The sequence below is a fragment of the Zootoca vivipara genome, chromosome 3, assembly GCF_965207765.1.
Source record: "Zootoca vivipara chromosome 3, rZooViv2.hap1.1, whole genome shotgun sequence".
Classification (NCBI taxonomy): Eukaryota; Metazoa; Chordata; class Lepidosauria; order Squamata; family Lacertidae; genus Zootoca; species Zootoca vivipara.
Genome location: NC_142586.1, coordinates 112,198,595 through 112,214,522, shown reverse-complemented (window position 1 = coordinate 112,214,522; position 15,928 = coordinate 112,198,595). Strand labels below are relative to the sequence as shown.

The 15,928-nt window shown below is 44.3% G+C and overlaps 1 long non-coding RNA gene across 1 annotated transcript; it reads right to left on the bottom strand.

Annotated features, from left to right (window-relative positions):
• Positions 1-7,354: 7,354 nt before the first annotated feature.
• On the bottom strand, positions 7,355-13,513 carry LOC148686414 (uncharacterized). Its single transcript, XR_015949397.1, has 4 exons — positions 13,379-13,513; positions 10,925-11,059; positions 8,696-8,824; positions 7,355-7,556 (listed from the first exon to the last, which is right to left on the bottom strand). It is a non-coding gene; the product is annotated as an uncharacterized LOC148686414 (long non-coding RNA).
• Positions 13,514-15,928: the final 2,415 nt, after the last annotated feature.

Sequence of the window (15,928 nt, the reverse complement as noted above, 5' to 3'; positions counted from 1 at the left end):
AGCTGATTGTTGGGTCTGTGCATTCTGTTTGGATGTGGAAGAAGCAGAAGAATTTATACTTCATTAGGATGCACAGGCAGCAATAGGCCTACGCAGGAAACCCCATTGGCCATTGAAAGATTATGTGTTCCACCAGGTACTAACAGTGGCAGCTGTTCGCACACCTCCAGAATGTTGATACAAGGTGTTCTTTACATTTGGGTGGCTTTAGAAGAGGTTTCTTTGATGGTTCCAATTATATCCCCCCTTCTTCTCAAAGGAGTCCAGGGCAGCAAACAGATAAATAATTAAAATAATCTAAAAGCAATTAAAAAACCTTCTTAAAACAGCTAAGAACATTCTGAGAACAGTTGGGGGTGCAAAGAGCAGAATGGAACATATTGCCATATGTTGAGGACACGTAGTTATGCTGGGGCAATGATTTTTAGACTAATGGCAAAAATATTGAAATATGAAGTTTCCATATATCCTGCAATGATATTGCTGAACTATACATCACCTATCATAAGGAAAGTACATAAAAAACTACATCCTGTCTATTAACAGCTGTAAGAATGTTAATGGCTCAAAACTAGAAAGATACATACACTTCTTCCTTCTTGGAGAAAATGGTTTAATAAAGTTTGAGATATGGCTATAATGGCAGAAATAACGTCTAAGAGTGAGAATTGCAGGCAAATATAGAAATTGTTTCTGGGGAAACTGCTTGCCCCTTATACAATATTGTCAAGAAAATAAATATCTCCTGTGAAAGCAAGATCAAGTTAGCTTTGAGGGTGTGTTTTTTTTTAAGAAACATTGTAATTCAGAATTTTTGCAGAATTTTTAAAGCTGAAGTGATTTCCTCCCCTGGAGTGCTTGTGTTGATTATAGTTAATAACTGTCAAATGATTAAAAAATTTTTTAAAAAAAAACATGATAGATGATAGAAGATAGATAGATAGATGATAGATAGATGATAGATAGATAGATAGATAGATAGATAGATAGATAGATGATAGATAGATAGATAGATAGATAGATAGATAGATAGATAGATAATGAGAGAGAGAGATAATAGATGGCAGGTAGGTAGGTAGAAGATGATAGATAGATAGATAGATAGATATAGATAATGAGAGAGAGAGATAATAGATGGTAGGTAGGTAGGTAGAAGATGATAGATGATAGATAGATAGATAGATAGATAAGGAATTTCCTTGTGCATTTACATGTGTATGGAGAGCTTCTCTACATAACAGGGGGATTCATGATTGGCAGTGTTCTGTATAGTACATTGGAATGTTTCTTGAAGCCGTTGCCCACACACCCCAGAATGAAGACATGGGAGACAACAAGATTGTGGCAAAAATATCTGGTTTATTCATGATACCTTAAGGATCCACCACCATAAACACAAGCTGTTCCAGTGTGGGCAGATGGAACATGTGGAGGCAGAAGGGCAAAGACTGTCTGTCTCCCACCCTGGGCAAAGCCTCTTTGGACCAGCTCCATCACCATCAGAGTGAGTGATGTGAGTCTATCAAGCCTATCATTGCCAACTGGCCATACAGGAGAGCACTGGGTGTGTAGAGTCTGAATTGCACAGCTCACCCTCACTGAATGCAGGGCCCAGACCTTAAGAGTACCAGACTAAGCAGCTCCATCACCCATTCAGCAATGGAAAGTTGCTGGGAAAATGCCCTTCATCCGGGAGTCCCTTAGGGTATGTACCAGTAAGGTACAGGCTGATTTACGTGCACACTGAAGTAGAAATTCTGCAAAACCCATTTTCATGGAGGCCAGTGTCATCACGCAAGATTGCAGGCTGACCACAAAGCTGGTAAGAACCAGTTTAGGAGGACTCCGACAGTTAGAGCGAACAACTCCAGGCAAAGCGCAAGGAGGGTTCTGCATTCGCGGAGGGCAGGGAACGGACTTGGGTTGAATAAGTGTTTTTAAGGAGTATGTTCGGATGGAGGAATGGTGAGGTGGTGGGGTGGCAGGAGGTGTTTGGCTAGAGAATAGGGCAAACTTGGGCACAAATGTTTCAGTTTTTGCAGACACAATCTCCAGAGTTTGAATTGCTTTGGAGGCTACTGCTTCAGAGAGATCTTGCTTCATCCTGGAGAAAACCCCAAATCTGTCTGTAATAGCCCACGTCAGTTCCTGACCCAGGATTCGTTCGAATCCAACATGCACACACCGATCTCACACTCAGGTGCTGCTCACCACTGAAAGCTTCAATACTTCCCTGTGTGTCATTAACATTCGGCACCTGTTCCTCACCGAAGACCGCAGAATTCAAAGTTATGGAAATGGCAGAACGTCTTTGAACCCACAGTTTCTCTCTTTGAACATTTCAGTTTGCATGTACCATCGTCACATGGAATAATCAGACAGTAGATGGGTCCTGGAGAAATATTATCAAAGGCAACCAGCATTTCCCATTCTCTCTCTCTCTCTCTCTCTCTCTCTCTCTCTCTCTCTCACACACACACACACACACACACACACAGGGATGTTGGGCAATACGCACCAACCAAGTGGCAACAGCGGCAGGGTCAACAAAATAACAAAGTCATCTTCAGTATCTTTGCTTGCTTTTATTTACAATTATATACAACACACTCCTCTACTCCATTCCTCTCATTTCACAATCCATCACCATGAACCATTTGGGTAGCTTAAATACAGAATTCAAAATAGTCAATTACCTAATCACATTACAGTAAGCAAACTCTACCTTCAATTATTCAAATTAGCAAAAGCTCACAGGCGTGTTAATATTCAGATCAAGGTTACAAACACACATCTCTGTGTAGCACCATTGACCACATCAGTCTTAAAGGAAAAACCTAACGAGAGAGAGAGAGAGAACATAAAGCTTACAGCATTTGAGACTTCTTTAGTTTAGAGAAAAGGTGAGTATAAAAAAGTAGATGGAGAAAATTATTCAGCCAACAAATGCCAACATAAACATGTTCAAACTATTGCAATTGTCTGTGCTGCTTATCAATCTGGTACAACTGTTGGATCTTGAACTTGCTGGGAGATGAAGCTTCTTGGGGTCATCTAATGAAGCTGAATGTTGGAAGATTCAGGACAGATAAAAGAAAATGCTTCTCTACATAGAACATAGTTAAACTATGGAACCTCCTCCCCCAGGAGGCAGTGATGGTGACCAACGTGGATGGCTTTAAAAGAGGATTGGACAAATTAATGGAAAGCCATGATGGCTATGTTGTACCTACACAGTTGGAGGCAGCAATGCTTTCAAATGCCACTTGCTGGAAACCACAAGATGGGAGAGTGCTCTTGTACTTGGGTCCAGGCTTCTGGTTGGCCACTGTGAGAACAGGATGCCAAACCAAATGGGCCATTGGCCTGAATCAGCAGGCTCTTCTCATGTTCTCATGTCCATTGATCCCATTCCAGTAAGAATTTTGTCCCCTTCAGTGAAGAAAATGCATGAACACGTCATTTTTAAGTAATTCATTATCTCGTCCTACATCACAATTCATGAATATGCCCACCCTCACCTTGAGAACCTTACTCAGAAATCCATCAATAATTCATGATTATCTGGTATCTATAACAAATACAAAATAATGTTACCCGGCGGTTTGCAACAAAGGCTATGGGGGGAAAAGAAACCATCTTCCAACTGGAGAGACGTACATATTCATTGTAGGCACACCTTTGCTTGCAAGTACCGCAGCATTTCTTAAATACATCCTGTGTGGATCCTGAGAACATTTTATAAAAGAAAGAATATGGCTGCATCAACAGATTTAAGCTTTTTCCATGCAGTTAAAAACAGTCCATTATATTTCCTGCTGAGAAAGCAAATTAATGATGGATACATGACACGGCACAAATGAATAAAATATTTCCAACATGCTAAAGTGAAGTTTGTTCAGATAACCAGACTGGGGAGGATGCTAGAATCAAGATGGTGTGTCCTTTTTGTGGAGCTGGCCAACTGTAGCAACACCATTTTATCTTGTGGATTAGTTGCTCACTTTAATTTGAAAGTGAGGCAATTCTTTAGGGGACAGAGGGTTGGGGTTTTGCTGCATTGCACATTCCAAGTATTGTTGTAAGAAGTCAGAGGTTTTGCTTGAAGAAGGCCTTTTGGCAGCTGGAAGGATTTTTCTAGAACCAAGGTGGGAATGTGCAACCCCTCCAGATGTTTCTGGACTACACCTCTCATCAGCCCCAGGCTGCCTGCCCCATGGACCGGGATGGCGGAAGTTGTAACCCATTAACATCTGGATGGCTGCAGCTTCCCCTTCACTTCTCCAAATGATTAACCTGAGCATCTGGTGAATCAGCACTTACAGACTTGCTGATTAAATTCTCTTTATTGCCCTGCCGTTGCATCTGACCTGTTTAATTCTGAAGACATCAATGACAAATTCTCCTAGTAAACCTTCAAGAATGGATAAAGCCTTCCAAACTGCAGTTATATATAAATCCAGAGTCTTTTGAGGTGAGCACATTGAAACTTCTAGGCTTGTGACAGAGCAGAAATGGGGCATATTCCCAGCATGTCACCCTGAGCTCCTTGAAGGAAAGGAAATAAACACTTCTCACTCGGTAAAGGCAACCTTTCCCTCTAGCTATTTCTTTAAGGACTCTTTTTTTTAAAGGACTCTGAGTGCAGGCATCTGACATAGCACAACTGGGGAGTCTTCCCAGCATGCCCAGAGATATTTAGGCAAGATACCCAAACTGGTTGATGGGAGTGGCCAAGATTGCTTAATCCAGTGGGTGCAGGGCCCTGCATATCTCACCTGGGAAACTCAACAATGCGAAAAAGAGAAGAAGGAAGAAGATCTTCATGGCTGAACACCAGAGTCATGTTCCCACTCAAAGATACGGTAGAAAGAGAACAAACAAAACTAAAAAACACCTTTATTTATACTTAATAGGGAAATGAAGGTGGACAAGGAACAAATAGGTCTCTGCAAGGGGACCTGTTGGCAATAGAAAGACTGAATGTTCCACCTCCAACAGCACAAACACTAACTGCTACTAACACCCCCTCTAAACAATGTGTTCGACACAGTGGGGGCATTGCTCTTAAATTTAGAGCTCAAAGGGCAAAGAAGGAAGCGCAGCGTCTGTAGATAAGAACTTAGAACTAAAGACCTATCAGCCCAGTTCTAGTCTTGAAATAGCATCCTCCCATCCTGCCCTTTCCAATGCAGTAAGTAAAGGTAAAGGGACCCCTGACCATTAGGGCCAGTCGCAGATGACTCTGGGGTTGCGGCGCTCATCTTTCATTATTGGCCGAGGGAGCCGGCGTACAGCTTCCAAGTCATGTGGCCAGCATGACTAAGCTGCTTCTGGCGAACCAGAGTAGCGCACGGAAACGCCATTTACCTTCCCGCTGTAGCAGTACCTATTTATCTACTTGCACTTTGACGTGCTTTCAAACTGCCTAGGTTGTCAGGAGCAGGGACTGAGCAATGGGAGCTCACCCCGTCACGGGGATTCGAACCGCCAGCCATCTGATCGGCAGGCCCTAGGCTCTGTGGTTTAACCCACGGCGCCACCTGCGTCCCTTCCAATGCAGTATCACTCTCAATAAATGCTAAACAATCTGCAAGGCAATAGAAGCAACTGAAGGAGGAGATTGTGAAAAGCACTTGACCTCCCACACCATTAGTGGGAATGCATTCTCTTTTTGCACAAAGGACTCGAGGGATGCAGGCTACGAAGCACAAAAACAGGTAGGAGAATGGTCACCAGAGAACTGCAATAAATTAAATGTGCATAGGCTTTGGGACTGGTGACTTCAGGGGCAGCCTTTTGTAGAGCCAAGCATAGACTGTGCCTCAGGTTGCGAACCTGGGAGAGAATTATGTCACTTCATTGGAGGCTGATTGGAAACTGCCGTGGGTGCAGCAGCAAACCCTGAAGGGATACATTGGGTGGTTATTTTGAGCTCATGGGAATGTTTAATGCTTTGACTGACTAAGCTGTTCTGGCACAGCAGCCACTGTTGCAGAGCACACTTATAATAATAATAATAATAATTTATTATTTATACCCCGCCCATCTGGCCGGGTTCCCCCAGCCACTCTGGGCGGCTTCCAACAAAACAGAAATTCTAAAATACAGAGATCCATCAAACATTAAAATTCAGAAATCCATCAAACATTAAAAGCTTCCCTAAACAGGGCTGCCTTGAGATGCCTTCTAAAGGTCTGGTAATTGTTGTTCTCTTTGACCTCTAGTGGGAGGGCACTTTGGGTGCTTATCCACACAGACCATTGGCTCCACTCTTTCTACAGGTCCATGTCCAAGCGCTCCACTTTTTGCTCCAGAGTTTCCCCTGCAAAAACCCACTCTTTAAAGCTGAAGCTCAGCAAACTGCAACTTGGGTTTTCCGTGGATTAACATCTGCTCTGATTCAGCTTTACAGAGTAGGTTTTCACTGGGAAAGCTCTGGAGCAAAGGAAGGAAGGAAGGAAGGAAGGAAGGAAGGAAGGAAGGAAGGAAGGAAGGAAGGAGGGAGGGAGGGAGGGAGGGCCTTTCTCAGTCCATAGAGGGGCTTTTCGGAAGGAGGGATGTTCATGAATCGTGTGTATGAGAGAGAGAGAGAGAGAGAGAGAGAGACAGAGAGAGAGAGAGAGAGAGAGAGAGAGAGAGAGAGAGAGAGAGAGCGCTCTGGCACACTGAGCAGGCCAGAGAGGAGCAGACAGCAGTGGCCCTCATTTTCCCAGATGGTGATGAGCAATACAGTGGTGCCTCGCAAGACTAATTTAATTCATTCCGCGAGTCAATTCGTTTTGCGAAAAATTCGTCTTGCAGGGCATTAGTCTTGCGAGGTACCACTGTATACCCATCAGAGCAGAAGACGAGGAGACAAGTCTCAGCAGACAGCTCAGTGGACAGCTGTCGTGGCTCCTTCATCTATTGTCCCTGCCAGCTGTCCCCAGCCTGCTGCCTGAGGGCTTTTCCTTGTGACCACAGTCATGGGTATGGAAAACTAGCACCTATTTTCTTGCAGCCCGTGGCAGCCATTTTGTGCCACAGGAATTTATCAATGTATGGCTACCGGCAGCTCAGGTTCCCTCCCCCCCCAAAAAAAGGACGAAGAAGCGCTGATTACACTCATGGCCAGCTCGTTCCTTCTGCAATAGGGATGAAGTGTTCCCCTTAGCGAAAGCTCCCTTGGAATAAGGAATCCCTCTTTGTGGAATCAAAAGCATGGTAGAAGCAGAAAGACCACCAAGCTGTGTTTCTATTCCATGCAGGTAAGGTTGGATTCCTTTCAGCTGCAGTCATAGAGCAAAATGGTAAGTGAGATGCACAATCCCCTCCCACTCGGAAGACATTAACATGAGATAGTAGGTATCTGTGCTATAGGTTTGTTTTATTAGGAGCAGAAAGACAAACCACAGCTATAGGCAAGAGAAAGGCTTTTCAGTAGATCAAAACCTTCTTCCAGGTGACAAAGTCGCATAGTAGGTGAATCAAGCTTAGCAACGAGGAAGGAATCCATGTTTTAAGGAGGGATTGGTGGCCATTAATGCCCTTGCAGGTTTTACCAGAGGCCATTCCTAAACAGAGAAGAAAAAAGGATGAATTCAATAGCATACCTTCCAACATTTCTCTGATGAAAACAGGGGTGTCCTATTCCCTAACAATACTAATTTTATTATTTATACCCCATCCATCTGACTGGGTTGCCCCAGCCACTCTGGGCAGCTTCCAACATATATAAAAACCGTAATAATACTTTAAACATTTAAAAACTTCTCTACACAGGGCTGCCTTTGCCTCTTCTAAAGATTGTATCTCCTTGATTCGGGGTTCCCATAACTCCATACCCTCCAATGAAAATAAGGACATCCTACCATACCCTCCAACATTTCTTCAATGAATATAGGGATGCCCTAAGGAAAAGCAGGACATTTCACGATTAAATCTGAAACTGAGACAGCTTCTGTAAATCTGGGACTAGAGGGTCTGCAATAGCATCAAATGAAAACTACCTATGCTTTGTGATGCAGTATTATGAGATATGAATCTTCACAATGATTGCTGAAAGTCCAAACATCCAGCAGGCTTCTGCTGCGTAGCTGAGTCTGCCCTCCCCTTCAGGGCTCCTCTCGGCGTAAATTGCAGAGTTTCCTTGCACAGCGGCGGCTGTGTCGACCACAGAGGGCAACACACAAATAAATCACAGAGGACAGCTTCTGTCTTCTAAGCTAAGTCCTTTTTTTACACAGCAATAAATCAGCAGCTCCCGGCCGGTGGAAAACGAAACCAAACACAACAATAATACAGAGAAGAAAGACAGATCCCTGTATGTACTCCTCCCCCAGTGGCCAGATGTCACAGCAGACTGCCTAACCCTTTAGCAGCTCTGATGCTCCTCACATGCTTTGTCTAAAAACTTTCTGAAATTTACCACAAATATTTTAAATATATTTAAAGAGAATCTTGTGAACTGATTACAAAAGCCAAAATAATGTAGACCTGGGAGGGGGTTTCTGACTAGAGCATTTGTAAAATAAATAAATAAAATGGCAGGATAATAGTTTGGTAAAATAAGTAAAGATGAGGAGAACATTCATTTTTAGAAATTATTGTTTGGTATTGATCAGCTTTTCATTAAAAACCTGTTTAGGTATTAACAACTATCACCATGCATCCCACACCGTTTAGCCATAATTTCTCTGCCACATAGCATTACCTCAAAGTCTGCAGCAATAGTGATAGCTAGCAGGACGACAGGAAAATTTTGAAGCCGAAACTTCGGTTCTTCGGCAAGATGCTCTACACTGACCACGACACCCAACGTCGTTAGGACTGACGTAGCCTCCTAGAAACATATTATATATTTTAAAACTAACTACTGTATAACAGATCCCATTTTAATAATGGGGTGGGACGAAACGAGTCCAGTCTCTCAAGACTATTGGTTCAATTCAAAAAGTTACAAAAGGCTGCCATTTACAAATGTAATAATAAATTATTTGGTGAAGGAAACTCAAGAATGAGTTGAAATGTAAAAATCCAAGAGCTTTTAAAAGCTGTTAATACATTCTCCCCTCCTGCTCTACAATACACAACTCTCCCCACCTCCCAGAATATCTTTCACAAAAATCCCAAATAAATCATCAGTGTTCTGGTGTGGAATGTATACAAAGGAATGTCCCCAAGCATCTTAGAACAGTCTGCAGCAAAGCCATGACTACAGGAGTTCCTACAGGGAACATGCCCCCTTAAGAACCACATTGCTTTGCATTTACTCTAACGTCTGCAAGGGAGTGGCAATTAAATCTGTAAAGACCACAGCTCCATTTTCAGTAAGTTGCCCAGGGAGCCCTGTTCATCCATTTTTTGATGAAACAAATCCTTGCATTTGTTCATCTCTGATATTCAGATGCTTTTAGAAGCCACTTATTCAGTGAGTCGTGCTGTTCAGTGAGTAGGATTCAACCAACATCAATGGAAGACTTCTGCTTGCGCAATGGGGTGTCCCTCCCATTACTAACCAAGCATGCCCTCATTCCCCCGAAATTGGTTCTGAGGGGTCAGGAGAAACCTCACAGGGCGGAGAGCAATTGTTCCACCTGGCAGGCCAAAATGCTTGTAATGGTGGAACAAACAGAAGTGAAAACAGCTCCAGGATCTTTTCCCTCTCCTTGTGCGCCTTACTTAGAGACACCACCAGTAAATTACAGAAGTTGTGGCTCATACAGAAATGGAAGAAATGTCACCTGGTACTAGGTTTGCCATGTGTCCAGGAAAAAACGGACATGTCCTCTTTTTCAGGCTTAAAATTAATGTCCAGGCACAATTTTTAAATGTCTGGGAGGTTTTGGCGAGCACTCGCCTGCCTGTTGTCACCTGCCCACCAGCATCCTCCAAGTTCCTTCCCCACCATCTTCCAAGTCCTTGGTCCATGAGTGCCCCCCACGCCCATCCCATCCCCGCCATCTTCCAAACCCCATTTGCACTCAGCGTTACGTGGCGGGGTATCGCCGCCGCCACCACCCCCGCGCCTCCAAAGCCGCACGCCTCCAGCTACAAACTCCAGGTAGAAAGCTTTTTACCTGGAGTTTGTAGCTGGAGGTGCACGGCTTTGGACGGGCGGGCGGGCGGCGATACCCCCGCCATGTAACGGCGCATGCGTCGTTACGTAACACGCATGTGCCGGGTACATGGCAATTTGCCACCCTGGGTGTCACGCCGCCTCGCTATGTCCCTGTTGCCTGGCACCTCCATTGTACACCTTTAGGCCCCAGGCAAAAACATTCCTTTTTAACCAGGCCTTTGGTTGATTTGGTTGACATCCTATGCCGTTTTAAAATGGGGGGGGTTGGGGGGTTATTGGGTTGTTGTTCTTTTTATTTTGATTATGTATTTTATGTGTTTATATCAGGCACCCCCAAACTTCGACCCTCCAGATGTTTTGGACTACAATCCCCATCATCCCTGACCACTGGTCCTCTTAGCTAGGGATCATGGGAGTTGTAGGCCAAAACATCTGGAGGGCCACAGTTTGGGGATGCCTGGTTTATATTTTGATTTTATTCTGTGAACTGCCCTGAGACCTGGGGGTATAGCGCAGTATAAAAATTCAATCAATCAATAAGCAAGCAAGCATCTTGGAAAAATTTGGGGTCCACGTCTGGATTTACATAGTCTGTTTTCTGTAAAGTGCTTTAAGCACAAGTGTATCTGTGGGAGATTGCAGGATGTAAATAGGCTGAGAGCAACTGCAGACTGCCAGTGTTTTGCAAAAAGGGTTTCAGGGATAAAGTTAAGAATATTGCTACTAGCAATATATCACAGCGTCTATAGCCTACATATAGTAGGGTTATTTAAAAGGAGAGTCATCATAGTGATTCACAGTTAAAAGAAAAAGATGGAAAATGTGTCCTCTTTTTTGCTCTTTAAAATATGACAACCCTACCTGTTACTTTGCAACACTGCACGGACTTCCCAGTACCACATCTTCTGCTAGAAGCTATATATTCATTACTGAGACAACGTGGCCTGCACTTCGCAGGGCATTTGGCATCACTAGTAGTCTCCTCTGCATCGTGTGCTGCAAGCATAGGACCAGAAAAAGAAATATGATCAGTAGAATCATGGAATTGTAGAGTTGGAAGTGACTCCAAGGGTCATCTAGTCCAACCCCAACTAAACCACAACTAAAGCCTTCCTAACAGATGGCCATCCAGCTTCTGCTTAAGAACTTCCAACAAAGTCCACCATCTCCCAACACAGTACATTCTAGTGTCAAACAGCTCTTACAATCAGAAAGTTCTTCCTAATGTTTAGCCAGAGTCTCCTTTCTTGTAACATGAATTCATTGGTTTGGATCCTAACCAGTGCTTTTTTTTTCCAGCCAGAGCACAGTTTTAGCACCTCTCAGGCGCAAGAGGACACCCCTATTTTCATTGGAGATGTGATGGAGGGCATGGTAGGATGTCCCTCTTTTCATTGTACGTTTCCGAGCACAATTCAAAGTGTTGGTGCTGACCTTTAAAGCCTTAAACGGCCTTGGTCCAGTATACCTGAAGGAGCGTCTCCACCCCCATCGTTCTGCCTGGACACTGAGATCCAGCGCCGAGGGTCTTCTGGTGGTTCCCTTGCTACGAGAAGCCAAGTTACAGGGAACCAGGCAGAGGGCCTTCTCGGTAGTGGCACCCACCCTGTGGAACGCCCTCCCACCAGAGGTCAAAGAGAACAACAATTACCAGACCTTTAGAAGGCATCTCAAGGCAGCCCTGTTTAGGGAAGCTTTTAATGTTTGGTGGATTTCTGTATTTCAATATTTTGTTGGAAGCCGCCCAGAGTGGCTGGGGGAACCCGGCCAGATGGACGGGGTATAAATAATAAATTATTTTTATTATTATATAGACTCCACCTAGCTCCTAGCAACTCCTAGCTGTGATTCGTCAAGCTACGGAACGGGGCCAATTCATATTTCCTTTTCTTCAATCCGTCTCCCATGCAGAGAAGGTGGGCTTTATGCTTTCCAGCCAGGCCTCCACCACTGCACATGTGCATGTTTGCGTGAGCGCCCTTCCGAGCCACCCTAGCCATTCGCCTGCATCTAAGAGAACAAGGGAGGTGGGGTGCATTTATTTGACTTGCACCAGAACCAGGGGCAAACCCCAAACCAGCTAGGGAGACAGCTTGCCATAGTTTTAGCACCTCCACAGGTGATGAATATGGCTGTTGTCAAGCCAGCATCTATTCAGGGCTTCCCAGAGTCACCTGGAGACCTACTGTAACTTCATGGTATCTGAAGAAGTGTGCATGCACACGAAAGCTCATACCAAAATAAAAAAAAACTTAGTTGGTCTTTAAGGTGCTGATGGAAGGAATTTTTTTTATTTTGTTTCAACTTCATGGTGAGTTCTAGCACCTATTTTTCATGAAAAATAAAGCACTGATCCTAACCTCTTGAACCGGAGAAAACAAGCTTGCTCCAGCCCTTCAGATATTTGAAGATGGCTATAATATCTCCTCTCAGTCTCCTCTCTTCCAGGCTAAACACACCCAACTCCCTCATAAGACTTGGTTTCCAGACCCTTTATTATCTTGGTCACCCTCCTCTGTTCACATTCCAGCATGTCAATAAATTGTGATGTCCAAAATGGGACACAGTACTGCAGGTGTGGTCTGACCAAGGCAAAATAGACGGGTACTTTACTTCCCTTAATGTGGACTCTAGACACCTGTTGATGCAGCTTAGAATTATATTAGCTTTTTAATTCTGCATCACACTGTTGACTCATGTTAAGCACGTATAGGTCTCTATTGAGACCTATACGTGCTTCTCACATGTATTGCTGTCAAACTATATGTCCCCCATCTTATATTTGTGCATCTGGTTATTCCTGCCTAAATGTAGAGCCTTACATTGACATTCCTTATGTTAGATTTGGCCCAATCCTCCAATCTGTTAAGCTCATCTGGAATCCTGATTCTATCTCCTGTGGCTTTAGCTACCCTTCAACTGCAGATTTGATCAACATCCCCTCGATTCCTTTGATCAACATCCCCTCGATTCTTTCATCCAAGTCATTTGTAGAGATTAGGAACGGCATTGGGCCCAAGACAGAAGCCTATGGCGCCTGACTTGTCGCTTTTTCTCCAAGATAATGAGTAAGATGAGAAGAGGCTAGTAATCGCTACATAATTCTCATTCAAAGAAGACAACACAGTACATTAATTCTGGGCCTCTGACATAGCACAACTGGGGAATATTTCCTGTATACCCCTGACAATGACCCAAACTGGTCAATGTGAGTTGCCAGAATTGTTCCACCCCACCCTCCATATGCACCTTGCCTAGAAACACCAGCAGTAAATCACAGAAGTTGTGGCCCATAATAAAATTTAGAGGTATTACCTTTCCCTTTACAACAGTAGACATGGCCTTGCTGAAAGCAGTTTTGGGTTACATCCTCATATTCATCAGTGGAACAAGATGCCTTGCATCCACCAGAACATTCATCTTCAGTCTCATCATAGACGAATCCTGCAACTATGTTGTCAGAAAAGAAATATTGCCAGTCCAAGAAGAAGAGATATTTCCATATGTGTGGTGTCGTGGTTCGAGTGTTGGACTAGATCCTGGAAGACCCAGGTTCAAGTCACCGCTCAGCCATGAAGCTCACTGGGTGACCTTGTGTCAATTACTGTCACTCAGCCTAACCCACATCACAGGTTTGTGGTGGGGATAACAGAGGGAAGGGGGGAAACTGTGCATGCCACCTTGAGATCATTGAAGGAACAGCCAGGTATAAATGTAATAATAATCAATAAACACACATTCCTCATTCTGTAAAGGCAACCTTTTCCTCTTAACATTTTTTTAAAGCGACTTTAAGTCTGGGCAACTGACATAGCACAACTGGGGGATCTTCCCAGCATGCATGCACATATCTAGGTATGATACCCAAGCTGGCAGATAGGAGTGGCCAAAATTGTTTGACAATTCAATCCTGTGGTTGCTGGGCCCTGTATATCTCACCTGGGAAACTCAACAGGTAGAATAAGAAGAGACAGAAGAAGATCTTCATGGCTGAATGTTGGCTCCACCAGAGTCTTGTTTCTACTCAAGGATATGTCAGAAAGCAAGCTAAGAGAACTCTTTATTTATACTTCATAAGGAAATTATGCAAAAAATGTTCTTGCATGGAGCCTATGGGCATTTGAAAGACTCTTCGTTCCATTAACGCTAGTACTAATGCAAACAGCTGTTAACATCTCCAACTAAACAATGTGTTCTTTACAGCAAGGGCAGTACTCTTGAAATTAGTTCTGCTTGGAACTAAATGACCTTATTATTGTTGTTGCTATAGATTTGGGAAAGAACCCTTCCTGAACCATAAAAATCAATAAGCAGTAAAATTTTGATTATCTGGAGCATTGAAGGAAAGACTGGAGACCAGTGGAAAAGTACAGGCTGAACTTCCTCCGAAGTCAGGGCCTCGCCTGGGATAGAAGCATTAACAAGACAAAAGGGGTTGGTGACTCATCTAGGAGAAATCTTGGGGCTGAGCGGACAGGGGTTGTGGTGGTTATTGGGTTGGTGTTTGAGTTTACAGGGAAATAGTCCTTTTTAGCAAGGTGTGCTGGGGGAAAGGGTGGGAGCAAAGACTGGGATCCATCTTGGCAGGCTGGCTGGAGGCAGGCTAGGGGAGGTGCCTTTGACTCCAGGGCTGCACTGCTGCTGTGAAGGGCAAGCCCCTCTTGAAATGACCATGTTGTAAGATCTAGACTCCCTCCATGCAGGTGTAAATAGGTGAATAAACCATATTTCTTGCAGCTACGACAATCTCTGCTGTGTCTCAATTCTCCAAAGGAACACAGACCCAAAATCTGATGACAGATTGAGCATGAGCAGCAGGATTGCAACACACACACACCGTGTCTATCCCCCCAAAATGGTCATTCATCAAGGTGACCAAGGTCAATTCAGTCCCAAACCTGGGCCTCAATCACCATGCAGTAGGATCGTGTGCTTTGACACTTGCTCAGTCATCTTGACAGTGTGACTTTCACCATTTGTATTCTAACTATTGTGTGGCCCATGGACTGCAAGAATATCAAACCTATCCATTCTAAAGGAAATCAGCCCTGAGTGCTCACTGGAAGGACAGATCCTGAAGCTTAGGCTCCAATACTTTGGCCATCTCATGAGAAGAGAAGACTCCCTGGAAAAGACCCTGATGTTGGGAAAGATTGAGGGCACTAGGAGAAGGAGATGACAGAGGACGAGATGGTTGGACAGTGTTCTCGAAGCTACGAACATGAGTTTGACCAAACTGCGGGAGGCAGTGCAAGACAGGAGTGCCTGGCGTGCTATGGTCCTTGGGGGTCATGAAGAGTCGGACACGACTAAACGACTAAACAACAACAACAAAAAATTGTGTGGCCCATTTCATAACACGGGGGTCTCTAACTAACATTCCAAGAAGCTGAACACGCTCTACAGCACAGTTTCCCAAACTTCGGTCACCGGCTGTTGTTGGGCTACAAATCCCATCATCCCTAGCTAGCAGGACTAGTGGTCAGGGATGATGGGAATTGTAGTCCAACAACAGATGGAGACCCATGTCTAGGAAACCCTGCGCTGCAGCATCAGGAGTGACTGTATGGATTGTTGTTGTTGTTTAGTCGTTTAGTCGTGTCCGACTCTTCGTGACCCCATGGACCATAGCACGCCAGGCACTCCTGTCTTGCACTGCCTCCCGCAGTTTGGTCAAACTCATGTTCATAGCTTCAAGAACACTGTCCAACCATCTTGTCCTCTGTCGTCCCCTTCTCCTAGTGCCCTCAATCTTTCCCAACATCAGGGTCTTTTCCAAGGATTCTTCTCTTCTCATGAGGTGGCCAAAGTATTGGAGCCTCAGCTTCACGATCTGTCCTTCCAGGGAGCACTCAGGGCTGATTT